Source organism: Salvelinus sp. IW2-2015, linkage group LG22, assembly GCF_002910315.2.
Source record: "Salvelinus sp. IW2-2015 linkage group LG22, ASM291031v2, whole genome shotgun sequence".
NCBI classification, from domain to species: Eukaryota; Metazoa; Chordata; class Actinopteri; order Salmoniformes; family Salmonidae; genus Salvelinus; species Salvelinus sp. IW2-2015.
In genome coordinates this window covers 24,911,117-24,920,481 of record NC_036862.1, presented here as the reverse complement: position 1 = coordinate 24,920,481, position 9,365 = coordinate 24,911,117, and positions in this window count along the sequence as shown.

Below are 9,365 nucleotides of genomic sequence, written 5' to 3'. Positions count from 1 at the left end.
AAAAAAAAAGAGAGAGAATCTACGCTGGATGTGGGCTGAGATGGCTACCTGGGATGTGGCTGAGAATGGCTACGCTGGGATGTTGTGAGATGGCCTACCTGGGATGTGGCTGGGATAGGCTGGAATGGGCTATCTGGGATGGGCTACATGAGATGTGGCTGAGCGGATGTGGCTGGGTTAGGCTGGGATGGGCAATCTGGGATGGGCTACCTGAGATGTGGCTGAGCGGGAATGTAGCTGGGATTGAGCTGAGTGGGATGTGGCAGAGTGGGATGTGGCAGAGTGGATGTGGCTGGATGTGGCAGAGTGGGATGTGGCTGGAATGTGGCAGAGTGGGATGTGGCAGAGTGGGATGTGGCTGGGATGTGGCAGAGTGGGATGTGGCTGGATGTGGCTGAGCGGGATGTGGCAGAGTGGGTGTCAGGACCGGTGCGAGAAACAGTCACTAATAATTGGCAGAACCCAGAAGATGAGGCAGACACAGCAGTACTAAGATGGTGGTTTAATAAAAAATAGATATCTTCCAAAATACAAAGAAAATCCATAAAGTGGTAAAAACAGCAAGGAAAAAACAAACCTCAAAAGACTAATCCAAAAAATACACGAGAACCTCTGGAAAATCCAACAAGAAATATAAGATCACAACAAGGCTTGGGCTGGGGCTGGGTGCTAACATACAAACACTGAGCAAGGAACTAAGGAACACACAGGGTTTAAATACTAACAAGGGAATGACTTACAGGGTGCAAACAATAATTAGGGCAAGAAAAACAAAAGGTAAAAAAGGTGCAAGGGGGACATCTAGTGAACAAAACCTGAACAGTCCTGGCCAAAACCTGACAGTGGATGTGGCTGGGATGTGGCAGAGTGGGTGTTGCTGGGATGTTGCAGAGTGGGATGTGCAGAGTGGGATGTGGCTGGGATGTGGCAAGTGGATGTGGCTGGATGTGGCTGTGATGTGGCTGGCGGGATGTGGCTGAGCGGGATGTGGCTGGATGTGGCAGAGTGGATGTGGCTGGGAGTGGCAGAGTGGGATGTGGCTGGGATGTGGCAGAGTGGGATGTGGCTGGGATGTGGCTGAGCGGGAATGTGGCAGAGTGGGATGTGGCTGAGCGGGATGTGGCTGGGATGTGTCTGGGATGTGCAGGGCGGAAATGTGGCAGAGTGGGTGGTGGCTGGGATGCCTGGTGCAGTCAGACTGTGGTGGGATAGTGGCTGGGATGCCTGGTGCAGTCAGACTATGGGGGGGTAGTGGCTGGGATGCCTGGTGCAGTCAGACGTGGTGGGGTAGTGGCTGGGATGCCTGGTGCAGTCAGACTGTGGTGGAGTAGTGGCTGGGATGCCTGGTGCAGTCAGACTGTGGGGGGAGGGGGGGGTAGTGGATGGGATGCCTGGTGAAAGTCAGACTGTGGTGGGGTAGTGGCTGGGATGCCTGGTGCAGTCAGACTGTGGGGGGGTAGTGGATGGGATGCCTGGTGAAGTCAGACATTGGGGGGTAAGTGGCCGGGATGCAGATGCAGAGTCAGACTGTGGTGGGGTAGTGGATGGGTGCCTGGTGCAGTCAGACTGTGTGGGGGGTATGCTGGTGATGCCTGTGCAGTCAGACTATGGGGGGTAGTGGCTGTGCAGTCAGATTCTTGGGGGTAGTGGGTGGTGCAGTCAGACTATGGAGGGTAGTAGCTGTATTAGTGATGTGTCATGCATGTCATCCCCTGACCCCTGACTGATGATGCTATCTCTCTCTCTCTCTCTTCTCCTCTCTCTCACTCGTCTCTCTTCTTCTCTCTCTCTGCGGGGTTAAAGGTGTGTCAACGGAAGACCCTTGCTGTAGTGTGATGAGAGAGAGGAGGTACCGAGAATCTAATGTTACATTCCAATCACCTAAATCCAAAGCAGCCATTGTGGATATAATGAATTGCCTTCATGGTGCCAGGCCAGGGCTACTCTCTTTGTAAGACACATCTACCTTCCTGTGTAGATAAAATGTCTTGTAAAGACAAGCTACCTTTGTGCGATAAACTGTCTGTAAAGACACAGCTACCTTCCTGTGCAGATAAACCATGTCTTGTAAAGACACAGCTACCTCCTGTTGCAGATAACCTGCCTTGTAAAGACACAGCTACGCTTCCTGTGCAGATAAAACTGTCTTGTAAAGACACAAGCTTACCTTCCTGTGCAGATAAAACTGTCTTGTAAGACACAGCTACCTTCCTGTGCACATAAAAACTGTCTTGTAAAGACCAGCTACTTCTTGTGCAGATAAAACTGTCTTGTAAGACATTCTCCTTCCTGTGCCATAAGAACTGTCTTGTAAAGACACAGCTACCTTCCGTGTGCAGATAAAACGTCTTGTAAAGACACAGCTACCTTCTTGTGCAGATAAAACTGTCTTGTAAAGACACAGATACCTTCTGTGCACATAAAATGTCCTTGTAAGAACAGGCTTAACCTTCCTGTGCACATAACACTGTCTTGTAAAGACACAGCTACCTTTCCTGTGCAGATAAACTGTCTTGTAAAGACACAGCTACCTTCCTGTGCACATAAACACTGTCTTGTAAGACAGAGCTACCTTCCTGTGCAGATAAAAACGTGTCTTGATAAGTAACCAGCTACCTTCCTGTGCAGATAATAACTGTCTTGTAAAGACACAGCTGCTCCTGTGCAAGATAAACTGTCTTGTAAAGACACAGCTACCTCTTTGTGCATTAAAACTGTCTTGTAAAGACACAGCTACCTCCTGTGCCACATAAACTGTCTTGTAAAGACACAGGCTACCTTCTGTGCAGATAAAACTGTCTTGTGAAAGACACAGCTACCTTCCTGTGCAGATAAAACTGTCTTGTAAAGAACAGCTACCTCCTGTGCACGATAAAACTGTCTTGTAAAGACACAGCTACCTTCCTGTGCACATAAAAACTGTCTTGGTAAAGAACAGCTACCTTCTGTGCAGATAAAAACGGTCTTGTAAAGAACACGCTACCTTCCTGTGCAGATAACACTGCTTGTAAAGACACAGCTACCTTCCTGTGCAGATAAAACTGTCTTGTAAAGACAGCAGCCCCTCCTGGGCACATAAAAACTGTCTTGTAAAGACACAGCTACTTCTTGTGCAGTAAAACTGTCTTGTAAAGACACATCTACTCTTCCTGTGCCTAAACTGTCTTGTAAGACCCAGCTACCTTCCTGTGCAGATAAAACTGTCTTGTAAAGACACAGCTACTTCTTGTGCAGATAAAACTGTCTTGTAAAGACCACAGATACCTTCCTGTGCACATAAAACTGTCTGTAAAAGACAACAGCTAACCTCCCTGTGCAGATAAAACTGTCTTGTAAAGAACAGCTGCCCTTCCTGTGCAGATAAACTGTCTTGTAAAGACACAGCTACCTTCTGTTGTCAGTTAAAACTGTCTTGTAAAGACACAGATACCTCCTGTGCAGATTAAAACTGTATGTAAACACACAGCTACCTTCCCGTGCAGATAACACTGCCTTGTAAAGACACAGCTACCTTCTGTGCAGATAAAATGTCTTGTAAAAGACACAGCTGCCTTCCTGTGCAGATAAACTGTCTTGTAAAGACACAGCTGCCTTCCCGTGCAGATAACACTGCCTTGTAAAGACACAGCTACCTTCTTGTTCAGATAAAACTGTCTTTGTAAAGACACAGCTGCTTCCTGTGCAGATAAAACTGTCTTGTAAAGACCAGCTGCCTTCCCGTGCAGATACACACTGCCTTGTAAAGACACATACCTTCCTGTGCAAGATAAAACTGTCTTGTATAGACACAGCTACCTTCTTGGTGCATATAACACTGCCCTGTAAAGACACAGCTACCTTCCTGTGCAGATAACACTGCCTTTAAAGACACAGCTACCTTCCTGTGCAGATAACCCTGCCTTGTAAAGACACAGCTACCTTCCTGTGCAGATAAAACTGTCTCTGTAAAGACACAGCTACATCCTGTGCAGATAACACTGCCTTGTAAAGACACAGCTACCTTCCTGTGCAGATAAAACTGTCTTGTAAAGACAGAGCTACCTTCCTGTGCACATAAAAACTGTCTTGTAAAGACACAGCTACCTTCCTTGTCAGATAAAACTGTTTGTAAAGACACAGCTACCTTCCTGATGCGATAACACTGCCTTGTAAAGACACAGCTACCTTCCTGTGCAAGATAAACTGTCTTGTAAAGACAGAGCTACCTTCCTGTGCACATAAAACTGTCCTTGTAAAGACACAGCTACCTTCCTGTGCAGATAAAACTGTCTTGTAAAGATAAGATAACCATTTCCTCCCAGCTATATCGTCAATAGGGTTATGTTAGATACCAGCCATCACTAGGGAACATACACGAGTGTACAAAACATTAGGCAACAGCCTCTCTAATATTGAGTGCAGCACCCCCTTTTGCCCTCAGAATAGTCTCAATTCGTCGGGGCATGGATTCTACATAGGGTCGAAAGCGTTCCACAGGGATGCTGGCCCATGTTGACTGCAATGCTTCCCACAGTTATGGTAAGTTGGCTGGATGTCCTTTGGGTGGTGGACCATTTTGACAAATGGGAAACTGTTGAGTGTGAAAAACCCAGCAGTGTTGCAGTTCTGACACAAACTGGTGCCTGGCAAACCATCCCTGTTCAAAGGCACTTCAATTTTGGTCTTGCCTATTCACCTTCTGAATGGCACACATACACAAATCCATGTCTTATTGGTCTCAATGATTAAAATCCTTCTTAACCTGTCTCCACCCCTTCATCTACACTGATTGCAGTGGATTTAACAGGTGACATCAATAAGGATCATAGCCTTCACCTGGATTTCCACCTGATTAGTCTTTGTCATACACTCAGTGTATGTGCTTGAATGGACAGCCAGCACAGCATTGTGGTCTTAGAGGAGAGGCAGCTAGGCAAAGGCATATCTGAAAGGGAAAGGCCATAAAAATACCAGTTATGGATTTTTCTCCAGGAATCTAGAGCGTAGCAGGGTTTTAGTTGCCGTTTTAATGGGGGGGAATAGAGAGCATCCCTGAGCTGTTTTTACTCTTCTGTCCATCTACAGCGCCAGCATGCTGGCAAAGGGCTTGAAAATGAGGGCTGCATCCGACTGGCCTGCAATTCAAAAACGGGAAAAGAGAAGTGAGAAAAAACAAGTGTCAGGCTAATAGATAGTCAGTAGTATTACAGTCTCTGTCTCCTAATCTGCTGCTCCCAGTCAAGGCCCAATCACACAGCCTCTGTTCCCCCGGGGAGAGAAGAGGAGAAGAGGGGAAACAGAGGGTGCATCCAAATGGCACCCTATTGCCTATAGGTGCACTACTTTTGACCCAGGTCCCATAGGTCAAAGGTAGTGCACTGTAATATGGAGTAGGGGTGTCATTTGGGATGCACCCAGAGACGTCAACAGTTGACAGAAACGGACTGCTGCTACACAGCTCTCTGCCCCAACACCCCCAAATATGGATCACAGTCACTATAGAGCCGCGGCCTGACCGCTTTAACAGCTGTAACTCGACTAAATACCAGTCTCTTAGTTACAACTCTCAGCATTGAAGTTAGCAAGTTCTCTTAGTTAACTCCCACCATGGCAGTTAGCCACAACCAGAGATCCTTCTCTTTAGAAACCACGCTAAAGGTCCTGAGCTGTGATTCACAGGCCTGACATTACAGTGCAGGTTTGTAACTTCATCTAGAGGGCAAATACGGCAGATGTCATCCCTCTGTACGTACGCAGAAACAATAAAGAAAACAATTGTCAACAGAATGGACTTGTTATATGCTGAGCCGAGTGGGGTTACATAAGAGTTATGAAGTGTCAGCGCCGTAACCATTCTATAATAGCTGGGGGATTGATAGCAGTTTTGGTGCTCAAGCACTTATGGCTGAGATTGTTAGTTTCAGCAGATTTTCCCTGTCTTTCACTAGCACAGCCTTGTCAATTATTTAAAAGAGCAAAACAAGCCCAAGAGATAGACAGCAGCACTTGGTGTTGGAGCATCGTCCTCATTTACACATGTAGATTCCCAGGGGAGCGCTTCATACGTTAAGACCTTAATATGAGCCTTTGTTTCATCCCTGAGTGTCTGTGTTGTGATTCATACCACCCTGTGTGTTGTGGTTCATACCACCCTGTGTGTTGTGGTTATACACCCTGTGTGTTTGGGTCAACACCCTGTGTTGTGGTCATACCACCCTGTTGTGTTGTGGTTTTGCATACCACCTGTGTGTTGTGGTTCATACCACCTGTGTGTTGTGGTTCATACGCACCCTGTGTTTGTGGTTCATACCACCCTGTGTGTTGTGGTTCATACACCCTGGTGTGTTGTGGTTCATACCACCCTGTGAGTGTGTGTGATTCAACCACCCTGTGTTCATCACGTGTGTTGTGGTTCATACCACCTCTGTGTGTTGGATTCATACCACCCTGTGTAGTGTGATTCATACCACCCGTGTGTGTTGTGGTTTCAATACACCCCTTGTGTTGTGATTCATACCCCTGTGGTTTAGTGGTGTCAACCACCCTGTGTTTTGGGGTTCATACCACCCTGTGTGTTGTGGTTCATACCACCCTGTGTGTGTGTTCATACGCACCTTTTTGGTTATACCACCCTGTGTGTTGTGTTTCATACCACCTGTGTGTTGTGATTCATACACCATGAGTGTTGTGATTCAACCACCCTGTTGTTGTGGTCATACCACCTGTGTGTTGTGATTCATACCACCCCTGTGTGTTGTGATTCATACCACCCTGTGTGTTGTGGTTCATACCACCCTGTGTGTTGTGGTTCATACCACTCTGTTAGTGTGTTCATCCACCCTGTGTGTTGTGGTTCATACCACCTCTGTGTGGTGTGTTCATACCACCCTGTGTGTTGTGTGCTGATCATACCACCCTGTGTAGTTGTGGTTCATACCACCCTGTGGTGTTTGTGATTCATACCACCCTGTGTGTTGGTGCAATTCATACACCCTGTGTGTTGCGCTGATTCATACCACCCTGTGTGTTGTGCTAGTTATACCACCCTGTGTGTTTGTGCTAGTTCATACCACCCTGTGTATTGTGCTAATCATACACCCTGTGTATTGTGCTGATTCAACTACCACCCTGTGTGTTTATGCTACATACCACCCTGTGTATTGTGCTAATTCATACACCACCTGTGGTATTGTGCTAATTCATACCACCCTGTGTGTTTGAGCTAATTCATACCACCCTGTGTGGTGTGCTAATTCATACCACCCCTGTGTGTTGGTGCATTATCTCACCCTGTGTGGTGTGCTATTCATACCACCCTGTGTGTCTGTGTGTTGTGCTAATTCATACCACCCTGTGGCGTTTGTGCTAATCATACCACCCTGTGTGTTGTGCTATATTCATACCACCCTGTGTGTTGTGCTAATCATATCACCCTGTGTGTTGTGCTAATTCATACACCCTGTGTGTGTGTTGTGTGTTGTGGCTATTCATACCACCCTGTTGTATTGTGCTAATGTCATACCACCCTGTGTGTTGTGCTAATTCATACCACCCTGTGTGTTGTGCTAATCATACCACCCTGTGTGTTGTGCTAATTCATACCATCCTGTGTGTGTGCTATCATACCACCCTGTGTATTGTGCTAATTCATACCACCCTGTGTGTTGTGCTAATTCATACCACCCTGTGTGTTGTGCTAATTCATACACCCTGTGTGTTGTGCATTCATAACGTGTATTGGCTATTCATACCACCCTGTGTGTTGGTGCTAATCATACCACCCTGTGTGTTGTGCTAATTCATACCACCCTGTGTGTTGTGCTAATTCATATCACCCTGTGTGTTGTGCTCATTCATACTACCCTGTGTGGTTGTGCTAATTCATATCACCCTGTGTGTTGTGCTCATTCATACTCCCTGTGTGTTGTGCTAATTCATACCCACCTGTGTGGTGTGTATTCAGTGTTTGTGCTAATTCATACCACCCTGTTGTGTTGTGCTAATTCATACCACCCTGTGTTGGTGTGCTAATCATACCACCCTGTGTGGTGTGCTAATTCATACCACCCTGTGTGTGTGCTAATTCATACCACCCGTGCTGGTGTGCTAATTCATACCACCCTGTGTGGTTGCTAATTCATACCACCTGTGTGTTGTGTGTTGTGCTAATTCATACCACCCTGTGCGGTGTGCTAATTCATACACCTTGTGTGTTGTGTAGTTGTGCTAAATTCATACCACCCTGTGTATTGTGCTAATCATACCACCTGTGTATTGTGCTAATTCATACCACCCGTGTGTTGTGCTAATTCATACATAGCCCTGTGTGTTGTGCTAATTCATATCACCCTGTGTGTGTGTGCTAATTCATTATCTAACCCTGTGTGTTGTGCTAATTCATCAATCACCTCTGTTGCACCCTGTGTGTTGTGCTCATTCATACTACCCTGTGTGTTGTGCTAGTCCCCTCCAGCTCACAGAGGAGAGGAGAGAGGGAGGAACAAAGAATAGCACACTCTGATGATGGTAGCAAAAATGATTTGTATAACTTTTAGTTGTGTACATTCTATATTGTCAGTGTAGAGGAAAAGAGGATAATACGAGTTTGGAGTGGAGAGGACAAACCGGAGAAAGAGAGAGCTGAGAGAGAGAGGGAGAGAGCAAGATCGAGAAATGGCAAAAGAGAGAGACACAGAGAGAGAAAGAGAGAGGGAGAGATGGAGGGAGAGAGTGCTGCAAGGACAGGCATTAGGCTCTGTCAGAGCTCTAATGGAAGAAGCAGGTTCTCTGTGTCACGCCTGCTACTAAGGTCTGATGGATCGGGGGGTTAACCGTCGATGTGAGTTAGCTACACATGGAGCTTCCAGAGTCATGTTCCCCCTGTGCCACAGGATCAGTAGGAGCCAGCCAATCACACCAGCCACAATCACAGGATCAGTGGGACCTGTCCAATCACAGGAGCCAAAGGCTTTACATACATGTGTCCCAAATGGTACCGTATTCACTATGTAGTGAATCACACTATGTAGTGAATCATATGTAGTGAATCACACTATGTAGTGAATCACACTATGTAGTGAATCATATGTGGTGAATCACACTATGTAGTGAATCATATGTAGTGAATCACACTATGTAGTGAATCATATGTAGTGAATCACAATATGTAGTGAATCACACTATGTAGTGAATCATATGTAGTGAATCACACTATGTAGTGAATCACACTATGTAGTGAATCACACTATGTTGTAAATCACACTATGTAGTAAATCATATGTAGTGAATCACACTATGTTGTAAATCACACTATGTAGTGAATCATATGTAGTGAATCACACTATGTAGTAAATCACACAATGTAATGAATCATATGTGGTGAATCA